Source organism: Falco peregrinus, chromosome 1, assembly GCF_023634155.1.
Source record: "Falco peregrinus isolate bFalPer1 chromosome 1, bFalPer1.pri, whole genome shotgun sequence".
Classification (NCBI taxonomy): Eukaryota; Metazoa; Chordata; class Aves; order Falconiformes; family Falconidae; genus Falco; species Falco peregrinus.
The window spans coordinates 79,535,303-79,556,654 of NC_073721.1; the positions used below are offsets into that span (position 1 = coordinate 79,535,303).

At 36.9% G+C, this 21,352-nt stretch overlaps 1 protein-coding gene across 12 annotated transcripts in view; it reads left to right on the plus strand.

Moving 5' to 3' along the window:
• SIPA1L1 (signal induced proliferation associated 1 like 1) overlaps nucleotides 1-21,352 on the plus strand; it is a 221,412-nt gene that overhangs the window by 18,522 nt on the left and 181,538 nt on the right. For 8 of the 12 annotated variants that reach the window (XM_055798039.1, XM_055798124.1, XM_055798090.1 and 5 more), the window contains one exon: nucleotides 2,237-2,339. The exons of 3 other annotated variants lie outside the window; for them this stretch is intronic. The gene's annotated coding sequence lies outside the window, so the exon portion shown is untranslated. Of the gene's footprint in view, nucleotides 1-2,236; nucleotides 2,340-4,899; nucleotides 4,942-21,352 lie in introns of all 12 variants that reach the window. One more of the 12 variants, XM_055798044.1, reaches the window with a different exon arrangement.

Here is a 21,352-nt window from a genome sequence, read left to right on the forward strand (position 1 = left end):
AGGTTTGCATATGTGTGGGAATTATTTTAAAACTGCTTTCTGTCACTGTTTTCTTCCATGACAGTGGTCTACACCAAATAAACATTTAGGATAGCAAAAATGAGCCAACTTAATAATTCAGATATTCCAGTCAAAACCTAAGAAGGCTGAATTTGAAGATCTCGCTGGCTGTATCTGCATTTCAGTATATACCAAATGCAGGTTTAATTATGGAAACTAAGCCTCCTTTAAAGCAACTGCAGCCGAGGCGAATGCAGTCCTGTCTGTCTTTAGTCCCTAGCTTCCCAAGTGGTGAATTTGAAGAAATAATCTAGCAAGCGTAAGTATCTTTAAATGTTTTAGTTTTTGGTTTCCACACCCTCACGAAAAAAAAAAAAAAGCCTCAAAAAACTCATAACACCACCTTCCTTCCCAAAAAGCTGACTGGGGGGGGGGGGGGGGGGGGAAGAGAAATTCCTGGTAAAATACCTTCCCCTATCTTGGAGTCATCCAGAGTGGTAGTGCTGCTGCTCATGTACCCGTGTACTTTTAGAAGGTTCAACATGTCTTGCTCCTGACCGCATGTCCAGCACTCTGCTCTTACTAGGGAGTGCCTGGAGAACAGGCGCTCCCAGGCTGTGATGTGCCTTTTGCAAACAGTAATGCATCAGCTTGGATTGAACTGAATGCCTTCTCTGTATGTCATTCAGGAAACTGTAAGGATGGCCTGTGCTGAAAGTTTCTCATACTTGATCATAAATTTGTGTTCTTGTGACTTCATCAGACTGATCTAAAATTGCTTGAGCATATAGGGGAATTGGTTTAGCACTGAAGAGTGGAAGGCACTAGTGGGGCATTAGTATTTTTTTGCAAAGGCAACTTAAGGTTCTGTGGGCAGGTAGTCAGCATTGCTGATACTTTGTTTCTTTTTTTAAGCTGATGGGTTTGAAAAGTTGTGTAAGAATTGCTTCAATTAATGAGTTTTATCCTTTTTTGACAATTCTTTCCATTTTCACTGGTGGGAGAATTCATGATACAGAGTACTAGCTTGATTAGTCTTTGTTTTCATGTGTTTTAGTAGTTAAAATGGAGACTGTTCTTAACAGCTAAATTCTGCTTTGTGTAATTGCATCCTCATGAATCAAGTAGATCAAACGGTAATTAACTGCACCGTTGGCTAATGATTGCGGGAAGAAGAGAGAAATTAATGGGCAGGAGGGGTGTGCTGCAGATGAACTATAGACCTATACCAGGTTGTCTTCTGGCTGAGAGTTTTTTACCAAGAAAAAATGTACTGATTTTGCATACTGCTTTATAGTGTGACTGTACCGTCACTGCATCTCCTGAAAGGTAAGCCTCAACTCCAGCCTGCAAAAAGGAAAAGTAAAACCCAATAGAACACGTGCTCCAGCTATAATCACATTTCCATGTTTTTAAATTGAGGATAATGACAAACTTTATTAATGCCTGCAATTTTTGTACTTTTATTGTGATAGTGACTTTAAGTTGTATGTAAGAAGCTTCTTGGTTGGATATATTTGCTGGGACATAAACATTTCATATTTAGAATTTAATGATTCACAGTTCTGGTCATGTGTAAAGTGAGAGGGACATAGAGTTACAAAACTTGAAGTAGCTTTGTACGTCTAAGTCTACTGGTGTACCACAGCAGAGACTTTGGTAAAGGTCACTTTATCAGAGGAAGGTTGACTAGGAAAAAACCCAAACCACCAAGCACAAACCCACTGGTTGTTTCTGCTAATAAATGTATGGATCTGGTGAGTTCTTCTGCCACTTTAGGGTATCCGTTCCTTCAGCAGAACTAGGTGGTTGAAAACTGTGTTACTCCTGTGCTCGTTTTAAGTTACTGTTACTACTGTGAGATGCCAATGTGTGGTGTTTTCAGCAAACCTTCAAACCAATGGTTCAGCTGAAGGACTGTCTCACCAAAAGGGCATTTTGTGTGTTGAACAAATTGATTCCTTCTGTATATCTAAGGGAATATTGAAGCATATGGTGCATCCATAATTGAACTTGCCATGTAGTCTTAGTTTATCAGTTTGCTCTGTGAATTGTTTATGTTTCATGTGAATTTCTTACAGTTACAGTTGTAACAAAATTTTCTTGATACGGTTTTTACAAAAGAGAACAAGTTTAGAATACTTACTTTGGAGGAAAAAGGGGTATTTTTTTGTATGTGTGTGACTCGTGATGCTGTGGCTATAAAATCAGATCTCCAACTTTTGATGTATTTTAGGTGAAAACCATTCTTTGGACTTGACCAGATATTAACTCTGACAGGAATGAAAGTCTGAAGATTTTTGTGAACCTACAACTATCTAAAGGAATTGATGAGCAGGGTAAGAATTCACATGTCTTGCATAAAACTTGGTTTTGTGAGTATTTGGCTACTGCAATACAGAATGTGCCACTTCCTGCTGTGTAAATGGAAAAGTGAAGGAAATTATGGAGGGTAAAGACAGCAGTCAAATTTAGTCTTTCTCTGTTTCAGCATAAGATAAAATACCATTGTTCTGAATACTTAAACCTTGAAAGTGGCAGACATGAAGTGCTTTTCATAGTACAGATAAACGGTGGCAGAACACTAAGCTTGTTGAGGGAAAGGAGGTGTATTTTTTGGTGTCTGTTTATTTTGAAATGTAGGAATAAAGTGCCATGTGGGCTATGAAACCTGGGGGAAGCAGAGCACTTTTTTAACTGGTTTTAGTATATGGAGCTCATGATGAATAACTTCAGGGAGTCGCTTTGGGTTTGAAATATCCTCAAAACGCATTTCCAAATGAATTTGGAAAGCTTTTCTTTTCTTGTCAGATTAAATTAAAAGTTTTGCCTGAAAAATTTTTGGCATGCAGTAGAAAGCTCACATTGTGAAGAAGCTTGAACAGAAGTGGGCTGAGAAAGAAACCTCCGGTTTGTTTTGAAGATCTATTCCACAGTGTATAGCTAAACTGTATCTGGACTTTTCTGTGTTGTTTCTGTTGACTTTAGCTTCATAGCTATAGGCAATTCATTGTAACAGTTTCTGACCTTTTGTTCTTGCAGGCTTTATGTTGTTAATGGACTCAACTACAGAATGACTTTTAGAAAAAATAAGTTGTGGGAACTTAGAAGGGTCTTGATGGAGGGGAAGGATCATCGTGTAGCAAAATTGACTTATTTACACTTTGAAGCTCTTTTATTTCTGCCAAAGGAAATGTAATTGCTGCAGTGAAATGCTGACATGGACTTAGCTGGATTTTTCTTTTTAAACATGAAGAGTTTGTATTTCACATGATGGAGCAGGGAAGAGTTAATTTGCTTGTATGCAGGTGGAGTTTTTCATGTTTCCTAAAACAGGGACAGCTGAGGGAAGGGTAAACATAATTTTAACACATGCTGTGGTGTTACAGATAAATTAACAACAGTTTAGGTCCTCCCTGCTTCTTTCAGATTAGAATATTATTAAAAATGTTAATAACTTTTTTCCTTAGTGTGTTTTTTTGAGAAGTACTTAGAAGGGCTCTTCAGTGAATGAGTTCAGCTCTTCTTCCCTAAAATGGTCTATAATTGCAGTTATAAATTTTGTATTAACACTTACTAATATAATTTAATTGCAGTTTGGGCTATTTTTGATTGGAGGGTGTTTTGTGAATTTTCCAAAATTCTTAGGTAATTGCTACCTAAGCTAAACTATACAGAGGTATCCCATGTTAATCTGTTGCTTGCCAAATGGCTCTCTTTTTCTGAATGTTAGTTAGCCAATCTTATATGCCCAAAGAAAAAACATATGGTTAAGACAGAATACATAATTTAAAAAAAAATTAGGTTTTTTTATTTAAATCTGAAAGCTCTAAGCTCGTGTAAGCACCTAAGACTGAAATGGGCTTAAGTGCAAGTTTTGGAGGCCAGGATTTCACTTACTGTTCTTTGTGGTTTTGATATTCTCAATATCAATTTGGGATGTATCTCCCAAACCTGTTTGTTTGACAGCCTAGGAAAGGCACTTGCAACTTAACATAATTTACTTAATGATGAACTAAGGTGCCTTATGTGTCAGATCTATACCTGAAACTACATTATGGCTGGCCTCTTTTCCTGCTAGCCTTTGCTTCTGGGCCTCTCTCCCAAGTACGTCAGTGCTGCATGAGTCATTGAGTCATTTTGCTCTCTATCCTCCTCCACCTCGTACATGGTTGCACAATTGAGAAGGCAAGTAGAGAGGCAAGAAGCTGCAGCAAAAGATTTGCTCATCAAACCACATCCTAAACATAGTGTGGTAACTTCAGATGTTTCTGGGTCTTTTTATGTTGCCTTCTCTGTAGACCAGCAAAGCTAGTAAATATATTTTTAAAGAGCAACAACTCAAACTGTAAAAGGAAATAGCTTATCTGAAAGCTGGTGTTGCTTTTATTTGTAAAACAAAAATAATGTAGGTTGTAACAAATGCAACTTTGAGTATAGTATAGCTGCTATCTCATGAGAGAATTCACAGCCACAATTTTTCTGTAATGCTTTTGTTTTTATATCCTTCTGCAATGAGGAAGTTAATTGAGGCTGCTGTGGGTCATTCTGGACACTAGAAACTAGGATGAGACAAAGTCTTTTTCTGTATACAATGTGCAGCTGTTGAATGAGAATAATCCAGTTATATTTTAAGCTGTACTTGAAATCTATAGGTGACAGATTCCTTGGTTCTCTTATTTTCCCCTTTCTGCTGGGACTGTGTCTCTCCTTTCGTTTTTGAGTGCAATTTGGGGGGGTGTGTGTGCGTGCGGATGGGGAGAACAACTCACCTAAAAAATGTCAGTGATCTGAGGTAATTACGAATATTTTGTGTTCCTATAATGAAACTTACTGTTCTGCTTTTTTCTCCTCTCCTGTTTCAAATCTGTATTACAATGACATGGGTATCACTGCCAGCTCTCTGCATGACAGACTGCTTCTGTGAATGCATTCCAACAGGTGTGTTGTTTTTATTTTCCTGGGCATTTATTTTGCAATTTAGTATGAACATGATACTTCACATCTGTATTTCAGTCTAGTTCAAACAAGTTTAGCTCAAGTAGTGGTTGAGTTGTGGTTTTGATGGAATGATTGTTTGGCAAGATTTGTCTGTAAACACTTTGGTGCTTTCAGCACATAGTATTTTGGGGCAGCCATAATGCAATTGCATAATCTTAAATTATGTGCTTTACAAATAAGAGATGCTTATAAGGATTGAATGCAAGCCTTGAGCAGTTGAAAATTTGGTGCAAAAAAATGAAGAAGAATCTAAGTTCTTGTTGGTATCCTGACATTTATTTTAAAAACCTCTTTTTCTTTTGTTACAGCGTAATTCAACCTAATATGAATCTTCTAATGATACAGAAATGCATGGAGTTTGTTTCAGGTTTATAGGGGCTCCTTAATGAAGCATGTTGTTCAACTTTGGCTGTTAGTCTGTAGTTTTCAGGTGACTCATTTGTGACCCTTGTGACATTCCACCCCCTCCCTTGCCCCAAATTGTGGCTAGAAAACTTTGATTTAATAAGTGAAAGTTCTGGTAGCATTCAGGAAATGCTCAATATCATATTACTGAAAAATGAGAGAACACTGCTTCCTTTGATAATCTGAGAGTGACTGAGATGCTTATGAATTAAAACTGTTTTCTATGTATCGGTTTTGGGAACTGTTAAATCTAAGCCATAAGTACTGCTAAAAGTTTACCTAAGAGCAGCTCGTCGTCGTCCCCCCCCCCCCCCCCCCCCCCCTTTTTTTTTTTTATGTTAACCTGAGGGGAAAAATGTAAGAAACAGTATATTACAAGCAGCTATGTTTACAGTGTTTTACTAGCTTCAGGACTGCCAGCGCTGGAGATGACAGATTTGGGGTGTTAGATTAATAAGTGCCTGATCTTCAGTGGATTCACTTCTTGAATCAAACTATAATTCTGACCTTGATCTTTTCCTGTAGTCACAATTATATTTTGTGGAGAAGAAAATTGCTTTTAAATTTCTTGTTAAACTCTTGTTATCTTACTGCGATTTCACCAATCCTTGTATACTAAGGGTAACTATTTCCTGCTTTTGTTCGTGATATTAGCTGTGCCTTTTTATTCCTTCCAAAGCCATAATTGTCCGTAGTTTTTGTTTGTATGGAAACTGTGCTGCATCTTTTGATTGTTTGTTACTTTTTCTCTAGTCCCTCTATCTGCTTGAACAGTGTGAGTGACAAAAAGTAGACAAGAACAACTGTGGTAGATTGTATGTGGTGGTGATTTCTTTGTTTTCCTTTCTAAAATATCCCAATTATTTTTGCTTACCTTTTGATGGTGTAAAGCTGGTATTTTCAGTGAGTTACCCATAGTGACTTCAAGCCTTTTTCTGAAGGGTTAATAAAAAATGTGAAGCCTGTTAATAAGTAGATTGACTTAAGGTTATTTTTTCTCTTCATATTGCATTTATTGTTAGTGGATTTCATCTAACATTTTATTTCACAATTGGCCTGTCACTGTGCATACCCTTATTTGAAAGTCACTGGCTAGCTACAGAAGGTATTTATCACTAATTCAGAATATCAAACTTTTTAGCTTTGCAGAGTTTGCAGAAGTTTCTGTATCTGTCAGTTTACTCCTTGTTTATGAGCACAGGTCAGAGTGTAAATCATTGAGAAAGATTATCAGTACATCATCTCCCTCCCCTGGTTGCCATTTAAAACAGCTCTTTGCTTCTGCTTATCTCCCACTTGATATTTATTGATCTGTTACAATTTCCAGGTAATTTGTCACACTTTCATCCTATGAGAATGGGGTTTCTTTAAGACCCTTCAATGAGAGATCTTGCTATTCTAAACTTCCATATATATTCTTGAACTTTTTGGAGGTATTACATCTAATAGTTTTTTGTATGCTCATTGTCTCCTTTAGCAGATCCTAAATGGTTGAACTTCTTTTTATGGAAATAGGAGTGCTTTACTGTATACCTTATTGTAAATAAATGATGTTTTTCTTTGAACAGGCAAGCAAACTAAGATGAATAATAAAGAGTATCTATAGCAGAGCCAAAAGGCACACCTTGTAGTTGTGGTGATGGCATGAGATAACTCTGAATGTGTTTTAACCTGCTGCATTATGCTGCCTTAAACCCAAGCTACTGCACAGCAGAACTGGAAATATTTGAAAACCACATGTTCCCTGCCAATTGCGAGGCAACCGCACCCTGACTTGTTTGCTGCATTCATGAAGGTGTATTTTAATATATTGTAAACAGTTCCTCATGGCTGCTGTGTAATAAGAAGCTGATTTAATGAAAGGACCAAGTACTGTAAATTTTAGCTTTGATTTACAGGTTCTTTTGTTTGAACACTATTGAATAAAATGTGCATCTGCAATTAAGTTTAACAGTGTATGTAGTACTGTGATACAGCTGAGGCAGCTCTTTATGCATGTTCCCTGTGCTTAGGTGGTGGTGCAGTCTCCCAGGGTGGCACCTTCCTCCTCACCCTCTCGCTGGCTGGGTAAATCAATGTGCTGCAAATACACAGGTGTATTTTAGACCTGCCAGTATCCCAGTAGTTGGCTGATGGTCAGAGCTGTACTGTGGAGACAGGTGACTAAGTATGCATGTTTTGAAAGCCAGTATGGTAATGTAAAATAATCATTTGCACTAGATTTTGAGGATATCTAAGAGGCATCATGTTGCATTTCAGATAGCAAGGGGAAGATTCTCAGAATAATTCTAGTCTGTTTGCCTTTAGAAATATTTTCCTGAGACTTCTAGGTAGCATATGAAAAAAGAAGACTCTGTTGGCTGGGCACTAGGGCTCCAGAATGCCAAATACCTGTGGAGTAGCATGTGAATGAAATTGTTTCTGATACTGTTTCAAGTGGTATATGCTAATTCTAGAATGATATTCTGAAAAATCACATAATAATCCTAATGTAATTAGTGTTGCATGGATGATAATGTTTGTCTAAGTTAATTTTGCTGTTGAAAATTAATTGCAAGTACAGTATGATGTTCTGTGATACTTATTTCTGAGACAGATCTCTTCTTTTGTATTGCAGAAAAAAACTCCTACATGACTACAAGATAAACCAAACAAATACTCCAAAGTTTCATGTTGGTATCCACACAGAGGAAAATGCTCTTTTCTGACCTGCCTTTGTGCATGAAATCATAGGAGTAACAAGGACATTTACTGCTTTTAGTTGTACCCAAAGAATGATTTTTAATTTTATTTTTTGTAGTCAGTGGCTACATTGTTTTCTGCCAAAGCATCTAGTCTTTTATCTCTAGGTGCTTTTGTAGTTAAAAAATAGTGTCTGATGGGGAAAATGGATGTGGTGGTCTCTCAAGATGTGCTCCCAAACGTAACTACTGCTCAGTAATAGAATAAGGGGATATTTGGAATATAATAAAGCTTCTTCTGTTGTTCTGTAGGTTCTCATGGTATGTCTTTTACCAGTCCTATTACCTTGAAATGAATTCTTATATCCCAAGTCATTGTGGCAGATAGTCAGCAAGCATACATTTTTTTTAAATTTTTTAATTGCTTTCCTGCTTTAAGGGGTCATTCAAACTTTCTTTTGATGGCAGGCAGCTTAAGTGCTAGAACACAAAGGCAGTTTCCATAAAAATGTCCCAGCTCATAGAACTGCTGTGAAGTGACCAAATGTGGTTCTGTCTGAAGCCTTGAAGAAGACAGGAAACTGTCTTAACTGGATATGTTCTTCCATGCACTTGAACGCCTTCAGTTTACCTGCTTTGTTTTACTGCTTGTCCTTTACTACTTTTGATACTTCATATCCAGGGAGGTCCTGGGACTCTCCTGTAGTTCAACAGTAGTTCTAAGAATCTGCCTCAACTTTCATAGATGAGGTAGTCTGCAGATAAATGATAAATCTACCTACAATACTTGAATATTTTAGTATTACAGGAGTGGGGGAAAAAATACCCCACCAAGAAACTTCCACAGGTAAATTTTCATAATTAAATACTAGCTCTGCTGTATCTACCTTTTGTTTTGAAATTGATGCTTGTAAGGTGCTTCTAAGACAGTTGTTGCCACTGACTTGCTCTGCTGATGCTTAACTGTTAGTCCTGAGGGAGGTGACACATAAACTGCAGGCTGACCATAGACTGCAAGCTGATTGTAAGGAGCTGAAAATAATCTGTGAACTACCTATTTCAGTCAGGAAGTTACTGGGAGGTAAAGTGGTCCCTCCAAATTACTTGGCTGCAATTATTTCGGAGAGGCTTTGAGTCATCGGGGAGAATACAAAACATAGGAAGTTTTCTTCTATTCCTGGATTTTGAGTAAAGCCTACTATCATTGCTGAATATTTACTGTATTTCCGTATGCAAAACAGCTCCAACCTTCTTCCTTGTTATAGAGCAGTACTACTTTCAGCTATTTATTTTTTTGTTAAATATTGGGGCAGGAAGTAGAGAGTGTGATATGACAAACCTGCATTAAAAATAGTTAAAACCATAGTCATACAGTGTTTTTTCACTGATAAAAAGAACAACGTAAATGCATTTGTCTTTGTTGTAATTAGCTTAATGTAAGTAATTAAATTTCTATTACACCTCTATAATCTGAGTTTTAAAAACAGGAGCAGTATTATCTTAGTATGCCATGTTACTGTGTGTAATGGGCTATAATAATAAAAAACCAAAATTCTAATTTTGAAACTGTATTAAAGAAGATTTCCCTTAGCATTTGGAGTTTTGTGTGACAATAAAGAAATTTCAGCAAGCTTTTTGTAAATGAAGGCAATGAATGGATTTGGTGATAAAAATATTTTTAAATGAATTATGGTGATCTGAGGCATCCCTGGTACATTCAGGAAAAGAAATACAATATATGTGAGGTTAAATTGTGGATGAGATCAAGCCTTACTACGTATGTGATCGTGGCAATTGACACTATGGAATTAGCATAGGAGCTGAATCTCTGTAGACTGCATTATGCAGGACAGTGTACTTATTCAGTGAACAGTTCTATTTCTGAACGTCCCTTGGCAAGTTGCAGTTGGCTAGTGAGGTTGAAAGATGTAGTACAACAATTTTTATGTTCTAAAACTACATTTTAGGTTTTAGGGATGGTTTGTAAGATTCTGAAGTTGGGAAGCTGGTAAAAGAGAAAATAGTATTTCTTCCTAGAACATATTAATGTACTTAAGAAAAATTATAAACACGTAAAAATCATAAAAATTGAAGCCTGCTAAGCTCTGAAGATGACTCCTCCACTGATAATCAGGAATAGGTCTGTTTGCTATTTCAAGGTTTCATTTGTATACTGTACTAAGGCCTCCTGACTTGTTAAGAAAAGCAGCATTGTAGGCTCAGGTTTCTGGAAAGGTTTCATTATCAGATGGATTGAAAAGCAAAACTTTGTTGCCACGACCAGTGCAGGTAGATTGTTGCTATAGTGCTGAAGAGTGCTGCTATCAACAAAATATATTTTTACATATTTATTTTCAATTTTATACTTGCTCTGATTAACGTCTTAACTTATTTTGCCAAATGTAAGCTATTTTATTGTTGATTGTTGCTGAAAATGTTTTTTCACTACCACTTAAAAAATACAATCAATAAGCTAGAAGCTGATCTCACAAGTGTGTTACAACCTTTTAAGTCCACTTGTTGCCACAGGATAATTGCATGCAAATATATAGGTGTTTACGCAAGGAAGTTTCAAGCTGATTACAGTTCTATGCGGATAATGACCAAAACACTGTTTTAATGTGTCATACAACTGTGATGACCATGAGTGTATGCTTTGAGCTTTTATTTATTGCCCTAGTTTATAAATGCCTGCCTTCTCTTCGTGGGGAACAGAGTTCTGTATCTTGCATGGTAATTTTTTTGCTTTGCAGTGTAGGGAAGGGGTAGAAGATCTTTTGGAGCCAAATAGTTTGATCGAGATTCAGTTAGCTTATAGGTGCATAAAAAGCAGGTGTGAATTTAAAACAGCAAAGTTCGATTAAGAAAGAGAATGTGGGGGGTTTTTTTGGTTCCCCATGCCCCTGGCAGTTCTCTAGAAAAATGATAGGAACAAGAAGCAATGCGAAATGATCTGAGAACTTGGTTCATGTGCTTAATGTTATTCACCAAGGCCAGCTTCTACATTATTATAAGCATATATAACAATGTATTTTATATATCTGTATATGCGTATTTCAGAGTGCTCATGGTCTTCAAACTGTAGAAAAGAGTTGCTGCATACTGTACCTACAAAGGTTATTTACTCTCATGTCTGGTTAATGATTCTATTTCATCAACCAAGTCCATTAGTTCCTGAAAACAGTATCTGCTTATAGAAATCTGGTAACAATGTCCATCTAATAGCTTGAGCTGAGTTAAGCTTGCCAGCTGCATGGAAGTACTGGATTTCAGGGAACCAGCTCTTGAGGAATTGGGGAGTAGAAGATGGTGCATCTCTTACTGTCTTTCATTTAATATTTCTATACCCTGCTATTAATGGTCCTATTAGAAGTATGTTAGACTACAAAAGATAAGCTGAGCTGAAAAAAATCTTATCACTTACTATGCATTTATAAGGGAAAAAAATTAATGCACAGATCCCTGGTGCTGTTTTTTATTCTTTTTATGAACCAGTCTTTCTTTCTGCTCAAGATACAATTCCTCATCTGTTTCCAGTGTCAAAGGATAGACAAAGAGCCTTGAAAGCAATAATTACTTAAAGGCATGTGAGAAGGAAATATCTTGCATTGGAATCTTTTTTTTTGCTCATGCTCTCCATGAGTGGTTTTTATATTTTCTCTGTTCTTTAGTGGGTTTTTTTCCAGTTAAAAGTGAAATGTAGGGTGACACAAACTCTGTAAATTTTTTTCTTTTTAGTTAGAAGGAATTTGAAGACTTTGTTACTCATCAATATAAATGAATTTTCAGAATGTGAATTCTGATGCTCACATGCAGTTTATATACTAGGCTTCACTTTGGGGTAGTATTTTACTGGCATCAGTCGCCACGTAGCACAGAGCTGCTTTGTGAGGAGCACCAACTTCTTTGCAGTCTGCCAAAAAGTATATGTGGGTTGGCGGCATGAATGCCATCCTTTGGATGAAATTTTTTGATGCCAGGATTAAGCCACAAATAGTGGAAGGAAGAAACGAGAATACTGAGTCTGTTATTTAAAAAAAAGTTAAGTTAGTCTTTCAGTATAGAAATGCTGAAAAAGTAAGAAACATCAAGCAACTGCTGGTTTTTATGTTTAGATACTTTAACCTTTTCCAAAACATTTTGAAATTTGTTTTATAAAAAAAATAAGATTAAGCATTTCAGTAGTGCTCTGAGTAAGCAGGAAATAATGACAGTTAATTATTTGGCTACTGTGTTTAAGTAGATTTTTAGAGTTGTTAGATACTTTGCAATTTAATGTTTAGTTTGCTGCCTCAAGAGGGAATAGCACTAAAGGCATTGTGTTCTTGACCCGAAGTTGTGTGGTGGTTGTATGAGGCACTTGGTTTGTGAGCACAAAAGATGAGGTGAGGGGCAAATCATGTAAGTTATCTAATGAATGCGATGGGATTTGAAATGTCTGAGAATATGTTTTCATTAAATATCCTATTTCCTGCTACAGAGTTTTCTAACACATTCTGATTTCCCTAGTGGAAATGCATTGTTCTGAAACCATGAGCAAAAAAAGAATTTAGCTAAAATTTGTTGAAGAGTGCTAAAATTGGTTTAAAACCTTTATTGAAAATGAGATTTGATCTTTGTGGTAGGTTACAGAGTCGACTGTTTCCAGACTTCTAAGTGTGCATAGTGTTCAAAAGACAACTCCCACAGAGCTTGCTGTTGGAGAATGTCTGTGTAGTTGTTGGTTTCAGCCAAAGGTAACACAGCAACTCATGCCTCACCATTAAGTGAGGCCTTATGAAGGAGGCAACTTAAAATTGCAGTGCTGCTACGTAATTTTTTTCTACTGAAACATTCTACTTGCCTCTCTTGCAAAAGTACAAATGGATCAGCATACAGACTGTATCACATGAGCTCATAGATCTGCACAGACTTTTTTTTGACCTTTTTTTTTTGTGTGCCTCTCAGCCAGAGCAGCACAGTGATCCAACTTGCTGCTTACCACGTGCCAGGGTAGACACAAGGGAGGATTGAGATTGTGTGGCTGAGACACAGCATCTTCCAAGAACCAGTGCAGTGGTGGATGGTCTTAATGAAGTTGTGAAAATTCAGTATTTTACTGCTTATGGTGTCATAGAAATTTGCTTTTATGTATCTTCTTAATATAATAAAATGTAGCTATACAAAAATTAAGCCTAATTAATTTAACTGTGTTCTGGAATTGTTTTAGAAAAGCTTCCAAATTCTGAATAGCTGTTTTCCTTCCTTCCTTTTTCTGCTTTATAAAACAATCTGAATTATTTTCTGCAGTTTTCTTGCATCAGCTTCCTTTCTGTATCTGATCATTATTTCCAGAAAGCAGAGAACTGCGATAGGTTGGTGTAGGTTTGATTTTAAAAAAAATTGTAAGACAAGAAAACAGTGTATTGGCTGATAGGGCCTGCACAATTAAAGTAAAAAAAATTAAAAAGTATTAGTTTTAATTTTAAACTAGTGATAAGCGCAGCATATCAGCACGAAAGATGTCTATTATTTTGTGCTTATTAGGGTGTATTTTTGAGGGAGTGTATTGAAGTAAAAGTTGTGTAAAAGGATTTTATCAAAATCAGAATTGCTTTCAAAAGGCACACAGCATTTTTTGTATATTTAATTAATGATTTTCTTTATAGTCCTATTCAGTATTTTGTTTTGCTTGCTATACCTCTGTAAAAGATTATTGTATTGCACCTTCACTAAACACTGAATGTTGCTTTTTATAAAATGCATTGTGTAATGTGTTTGTTCCTTGGCTTCCTTACGGAAAGGATGTCCTGTATTTGTTTACATTTGTGGATTGCCCTACTTTCTTGTCAATTTTGTGAATGCTATTGCATTTAATATTCTCATGCTCTTTATCTTACGATAAAAAGATTTGATGATAGTGAGTTATTGGACTGTTCCTTATTACAGATGGTTTGAAATGAGAGACTAGAAGTAAATGTGAAGTTAACAAATATTTCTGAAATGAGAAGTGTGTTAGACGGGGGCGCAGTGGTGTTTAGGATGGGCGCATATCAGCTGTGGAAAGGAAGGTGTAAAGCAGACAAAAAGTCACAACATGTCAGTCTTGTTAAGGGAAGAAGGGTCTTGTAGGGGCCCTGTGTGACTGGAATAAGGATGTGCAACAGTTTTGTGATGATACTGGATGTGCATCCTTCTCCTTTCAAAAAAAAAATGATTGAGCTCTTCAGTAGAGGCATCGGGTATGCTCATTTGGGAAGTAAGAATGGCAGAATGTCTCTGGATTTGTGTTGGTTTCTCTCTCTCTTGCTTCCAAGTGGGTGGTTATCAGGAAATCTTGCAGTCTTGTGTCTGGTGGAGATAAGAGTAAAAGCATGAGTGCTGGGAAACAGTTTAAATCACTTACGTGAAATTTAACTTGAGATTCTGTTTTAGAAAAAATGGCCATATGCTGAAAAATGTCAACACATGTTCATAAAATGAGTAATTATGAAGTGGAACTTGATTTAGACTCCCTTAATGTTCATTTTAAACCCACAAAATTACTTTTTCTACAGTAAATTACTGCAGTTTGTTTGTCCAGCCCCTTAGATAATCAAATCTTGTAGTTGATAAAGAATTGCATGTTATCAGGCTGTGAAATAGAAAAGATAGGAATGATTTCTAAATGAATATGCTAAAAATAATTTTCAAGAGTGTAGACATGAGGGCTACTGTGAAGATGGTGCAGATGCTCATAATTGGGTTATTGAACATGATGTATTCTTACCCTATTTAAAATAATGGCAATGAAATGTGCTCAGTCACTAGCGTTGAATGCATTGTTGCATTAGGAATTCACAGTTTTGTCTGTCAGTTTAGGAGGGTCTAGGGCTTGAGTTTGTCATGGAACTAAAAAGACTAAAGTGGCTTTTGGATGTTGTGGGACAGACAGGGCTATATCCAGGGTTACCTGGCCTCTCTTGGTGTGGAAGGGCATTAACTGCTGCTTGCTTTTTCCCCGCCCCCCCCCCCCCCCCCCCTCCTTCTCTCACCAAAGCATTTACGGTGGACAATTTTCTGTCAAAGCTACTGCTTGTTTTGGAACTGGAGGTGAGAGGTTTGCCTTTGCATAGTAGATCATTCATAATTGAATGTATTTTCTACAGGTATTGTGAGGACTACCTCGAGCAGGGAGCAGTAAGGAGTGAAATAAGGTTTGGATACTCTAGGCTTGTTCTGAGATGCTCATGTTCATAAATATTTCTTGTTTCCTTGGCTTTCTCATGTCTTATCATGTTTTAACTGGATTTTGATTTATTATAAAAAGTATTTCTAAACTCTCAGTTGGTATATTGCGTCTTCAGCTGCAATGCTAGCTATTTAATAATAGCTTGGATTATAGTGTAATGAATGCTGTAAATTCTATTATGTGTTTTTTGAAGTTTTATTTATTTGTTCACCTTTGTCAGGTCACCATAAAGAAAAAGGGTGTTGCCATTTAATTTTAAGTTTAATATCTAGTAAATTACTTTTAGGCATGTGGTTCTTTGTAAAGTATATAACATTATAGAACCGTGAAAAGGAGAGTTTGTCTATACAAAGCTTTATTAGAGACTACTTTCTGCTTGTCTTGAGAAAATGTCATGAATGTGGGAGGGATGATGTGAAGTTGTTTAACGTGTAGGATACTTTCATTAACATTACCGTACAATGGTTCATCTTATACTTTTGTGCTGGTGAGAGATATGTCTACACCTGTTGGTGCATGCCATTGCAGTATGGCTTCTGAAATTCTCAGAGGAAAAACACCATATTGAGAACAGACCAAAGGTGTCTTTGAAAATGGCCCCGTGCTTATCCCACCACCAAGTATTTTTCTCCTCCCCACCTTCCCGATTTCAGTTGCAGGGATTGTGCAAGTGCTGCCTGTTTTAGATAGGCTGGCTTGGCTGTTCACCTAACCTGCCTGCTGATTTTGGCCTCACTAAGTTAGGTTTTTACTCATGTCGTCCTTGGCTGTAAGCAAGTAGTTTGGGTTATTAGTATCTCCAGCTAAACTGTGTACAAAACAGGTTTGACTGGGAACTGGATTTGCACAGTTGAGGTTTAGTTATATTTTTCCTCTTTTTTACCTTGAGTAGATTCTCCATCAAATGCCTGCTCTGTGGGCACAATATGACAACCAAGGTTGCTTTTATTGTATGCAGAGGTGACAACAGCATGTCTAAGGAAGACAAAGTGCCTTCTTTTCAAAATACAGCCTCTGTCTTCTACTGTTTTCATACACAGGGGATGGGTTTGATGTTCCCAATTACTCATTTTATGTAGTGATAATTGATTAGTATTAGAATGGTTCATCGAATGGTTTGGGTTGGAAGGAACCTCTTAAAGGTCCCAAATATTCATCAGAATATTGCTGAATTAGAGCTTGGTTTTGTTTGTTTTCATTGTGGTGTGCTTCCAAGGAGAGGAAGGGACTGAAATATTAACTTTCTTTTCAAATGAAGCTAATGTCCTTTGTGGCATGCTCAGTTCTGACAAATCTTAATGTGCATTGCTGGGCTCAAGAGTTGTTTTAGCCAGACTGGTTTTTAGCAGCACTGTTGTTCAGATGTAATTAGAATGCTTTGTGTAATACACTTTGGTGCTAATACAAAGGAAACCCTGCAGCTTATTGGAAGAACAGTTTCTTTGCAGTTAGATTGATCTGGTAAATAGTTCTAAAGTGTATGTTTGAATGTATATAGTAAATATTTTTAGAGCTGTCTGAGTGAGACCAGAAAGAACACTCGGGTGAGTGCTGGGCAGCACATCAGTGAGAAATAGATACACAGGTTCTGGTTGAGACACGGTGTTGTCTTAGATCAGGTCCCTGTCTGTGAGTCGTCATTGTTTGGAAAGATGGAAAACTATTATTTCTTTTGTAAGGGCTAACTAGATGTTTGTGAAAAGCTTTGAGAAGCTTTTGATTAACGACTGTATGTAATATGTGATTATATCACACAGAATAATAGAGGGTAGGAGGAGAAAAATTGGCAATGTAATTCTCACAGCACTGTGGAAACTTAAGGCTTTGTTCTTTTTCAAATGCTGTCTTTACATTTAAACATCATTTCTTCTGCTGCTTCCCCCTAATCTTTAGCTTCTCCAAAACAACAACAAACCAAGAAAGAAGCGTATCTACATCTTAAAGGAAGAAAAAGTGTAGGGCTGTCTGTATGTGGTTTTGGCTAGTTTTTTTTATATTTAAGCTGGTTTTGCCATATTCTGCTTTTACTGACATTTGCCGCTGGTATATAGCAATTCAATCCATCAAAGATTACTACTTTTTTTTGGTTTGTTTTCTTAAAGGCACAGTAACTGATGAAATTATTTGCAAGCTTTTCAGTACCAGTTGCTTAACTTCATACAACTGTAGAGGAACACTCTGCCCCTGTAAGTTTAAAATTGAGCGGATATTGGTTTTGAACCTCAGATACTGATTGCCCTGCCCTGTTTTTTCTGATCTTCATTTACCATGGTAACCTGGAGGGTTTTTTAGTTGCTTTTGTCTTGAACATGCATCCAGCTTTTTTTGCAACAGCAAAGCAGTTCCTAGGCAAGTTCATGTAAGGAGGTGTCTCTGGCAGCTGTGGATGACAGAACTTGGTCTGGGATTTGGTAGGAAACTTCTTGGGGGTGTGGTGCAAAGACTTGCTTGGGACAGCAAAGGACATGGCACTGCAAAAGCTGGCCAGCAGGAAAGCAGCAGACAAATAAATGGAGGTGGCTGCTCTGCCATCCATCACATGCCACAGGGCAGAGAAGTGGATTTGTTAAATGTGTTATCTGAAATAGAGCACAAGATGCAACTCTTGAAGAACTTTTGTTTCTAATTTTTTGTATTTAAAAAAGAAAGGAATCTAGTAGGTGTGAATAAGATGCTGCAGGCAGAAGCCAGCGGGAAAAGTTAGAAACTTACCTACCAAGGTGCTGACCATGGAGTACTTCCCTTGGTGTGAGTTCTGCCAGAGAAATAAGCCACGTGGCTTGTCAGCTGAATGTAAGTGGCTAGCAAGCATTTAATGTGTATGCTAGCATTTTTTTTGACAGTAATAATGCTGGAATATTATGAAAAATAGTAATAATGGAGAACCATCGTTTTCATGGGAGCTTATCCGTGGAAGGCTTGTGACAAACAGGAGTTACCTCTTCAGAAGTTTTGTCATTAGTATAGTTTGAGAAAAGGAAGAGGTTGCTTAGGTAGAAATATTAACTTATTCACAAAAAGTCTTGTTTTAATCTTTTTAAATCCTAAGGTGATGCCACCAAACAGTAAGTTCTCGCTTCCTCCAAGAAATTTGCCTTTGTGTTTTTGAGAAACATGCAGTAATATTACTTTTTATAACATTTAAACAATGCCTTTGTAGCGGGTAAAGAAATGAAATAGCTTGATTATATGAATCTCTTGGGGGGGGAAGAAAAAAACCCAAAGCCAGACTCTTCAGCTTTTTCTTTAGTACGTTAAATTTTTCTGTCTGAAGTGAAATGCATTTTGTTTTAGTTGCTAAACATCAAACTCTTACAGTGGCACAGTTTCACAGACTGTTTCTCAGAGGGGGTTTGGAAATCCTGCAATCTAAACATGTATTGTGGTTGAAGTGGAGGCCATTATGCAGTTGTAGATTCTGTTTGGGCACATGATTTAATTCACAATAATCTAAACAGGATTAGACTTGTGTACACGTATGAAAACGTTTTATTGGCACTTCAGGTTTGTCTGTACTCTTTCTTCAGAACAAATTTTAAAAAAATACTTAGTGTGCAAGAGACACTATTTAACTGAAAGAGACACCATTACACTTTTTTTTTGAAGATGGGACTCCATTACATTTTATGTATCCAGCAATACTTCTGAAGGCCTTTATGGTATGAAAAAGATATAAGACACTCTTCTGCTTTTTTTGGAATATATAAGTTACAATATGTAGAATATGGAACAAACATTTCTCTTAAGGAAAATGTGAATGGTGAAACAATTTAAGTAGCTGCAAAATATTAACTGGAAAATGCAACAAAAAAGAGTATGAGGAGAGTGGGGGTAAACTAGACAGTAAAGGTATGGCTTGAACTGTTGTAAAGCAGGCTTTATGTTTGGAATCTCTTCCTCTCAGGTTTTGACAACAGGAACAATGGGATTTTTTTCTCTTGAATGAACTCCAAACCTTCCTTAAAATCTGTCTATTATGTTAGTAACAGAGTGCCAAGACCTGCTGTTTCTACTGCGCTATCCGTATTGCCTGCATGGTGAAGGGGTTGAGAGGGTTGTAGATCTCTTTCAGGTGGAGGTGAAAAAGGATTCCAGGATAGATTCACTTTTTAAGCCATTTAAAATTTATTCTTTGCAGTAGGACATGGTCTCTTTCTTCTTAACAATCAATACATTCAGCTGTGATGGACTCAACCTGGTCCTGGTGGAACTGAAAAGCTGAGTCCTCTGTTGTGAACATATAGGTTTTCTATAGTAAGGAAATCTTGGTCAGTGGCAGGACCTGTTTACAGTAATTACAGAAAATAGAAGGCATATTCACTCTTGATGAAAGATTTGGCTGATATGTTGGAATTGTATGCAGACACCAACAATGATAACTAACTCCTATTTCAACTCACTGTACAATTGTCAATGATGCCAAAGTTCAGAAGATGTTGGCCAAGAGACAATTAGAAGTTTATCACTTACCATTTTGTCGGATTAGCTTTCTACCATCTTCCTGACTCTTGCTGTTTCTTAAACTGTAACAGTAATAAATTATGTGAAATTAAAATATGCTGTCAAGCTGTTAGTTTACGTTGTGATTCTTGGGTTCCTTGCTCCATGCTTTTTTCCCTTTCTGGGGAACAAACAAACCCAAAAAAGTTTCCATATAAGTTTTATTTAGCTAACTAACAGAGATATAGTGCTGTAATTGAAGTGTTGAGTTGCATCAATTAACATAGTCAATATTGCTTAAATCTAGCTGATGTTAGTGTAACATAATGATTGTGTACCAAACAAGTGAGTTGCAATTATTTTTGGATGGGATAAGTCCAGGTTAAGCACAAGTAAGACAATGGGACAGCAAATACAATATTGCATGAAAATTATTCAGTCATAGCCACTTTAAGGTAAAATTTGCCTTTTTTTTTTTTTTTTAGGTAAATTTTTGTACTTTATTCCCTTAATGAAATGCAGCATAAGCAATGTATTTGATAAAATGGTAAGAGAAAATTAACTCTGCGTGCATCAGCTACTTGATAGAAAACCACAAATTTCAACGAATTTCAGTTTGGGCAGTAGTGTTGTCTTAGGGCAATGCTGTATGACCAGGGAACAGAACTGGTGAGATGCAACAGATGGTTTAACACTTCTTGTGTAATGATGAAAAGTCATAAGGTTTTAAAACTGAATTGTTTATACTGAAAGGCGTGCTTCCTTGTAAACTTAGTCACTGGCAGCAAGTAATGTCAACAGGCTTTCATAAAATGCAATGTTTGTTACATGTTAACAGGGAAAGATTAGCTTTTCCTCAAGGGCAACATGTGTGGTATTGATACAATTTTAATGTGCCAATTTTCTTCTTAACTAACAGACAACTTCTTGGGCCCACTTGGAAAATTCCTAACTTCGTTTTATTTTGTCTTGTAGTCTTTTGCCCTTTTTTGAAATGGAAGCTAATTTTAGCTTTGCCTTTTAAAAAATGAATCTTTATGGAAATCCAAGCCTCGAGTGCTAGTTAGTTGAAGCTACTGTCAGAACAAAAGCCTGACACTCAGTGGCATCTGGGAAACATTGTGTTTGTGCCCTCAAAGTCAGTCAGAAACTTTATTATTTTAAGGATGACCTATCAAAAAAGCAAACCAACCAAACCTATGGAAGTTGGGCTTGGGCAGTTTTAACTTTCTGCTCTGAAAACCATTGCTGCTTGCATTTTTGTAAAGCTTTTTTTTTAACACTGTGTGTGAGCATTGTGTGTGTTGGTTCCCTTTTTCTTTGTGGGTTACGCACTTCATGGAGTCTGTCAGGTTTTACTTAAGTGATACCAGAGATGCCAAGATGTATCTATTATCTGTAAGTAAAAAACCCCATTATGAGAGAAATAGAAAACCTCTCCATAACTACTTTCACAGTACATCATCTTTCCCTATTCCTTGCTTCTCACGATGTTAGCCTGTCTGACTTGACACGGCATAGGTCAACAAAGCCAGCAAGGACTGGGTGTGGAGGGGTAGTTGTCCGTCAGGTTACGGCTTGTGGTGATAGCGAAGTGTTAGGTAATGTGGCTTGA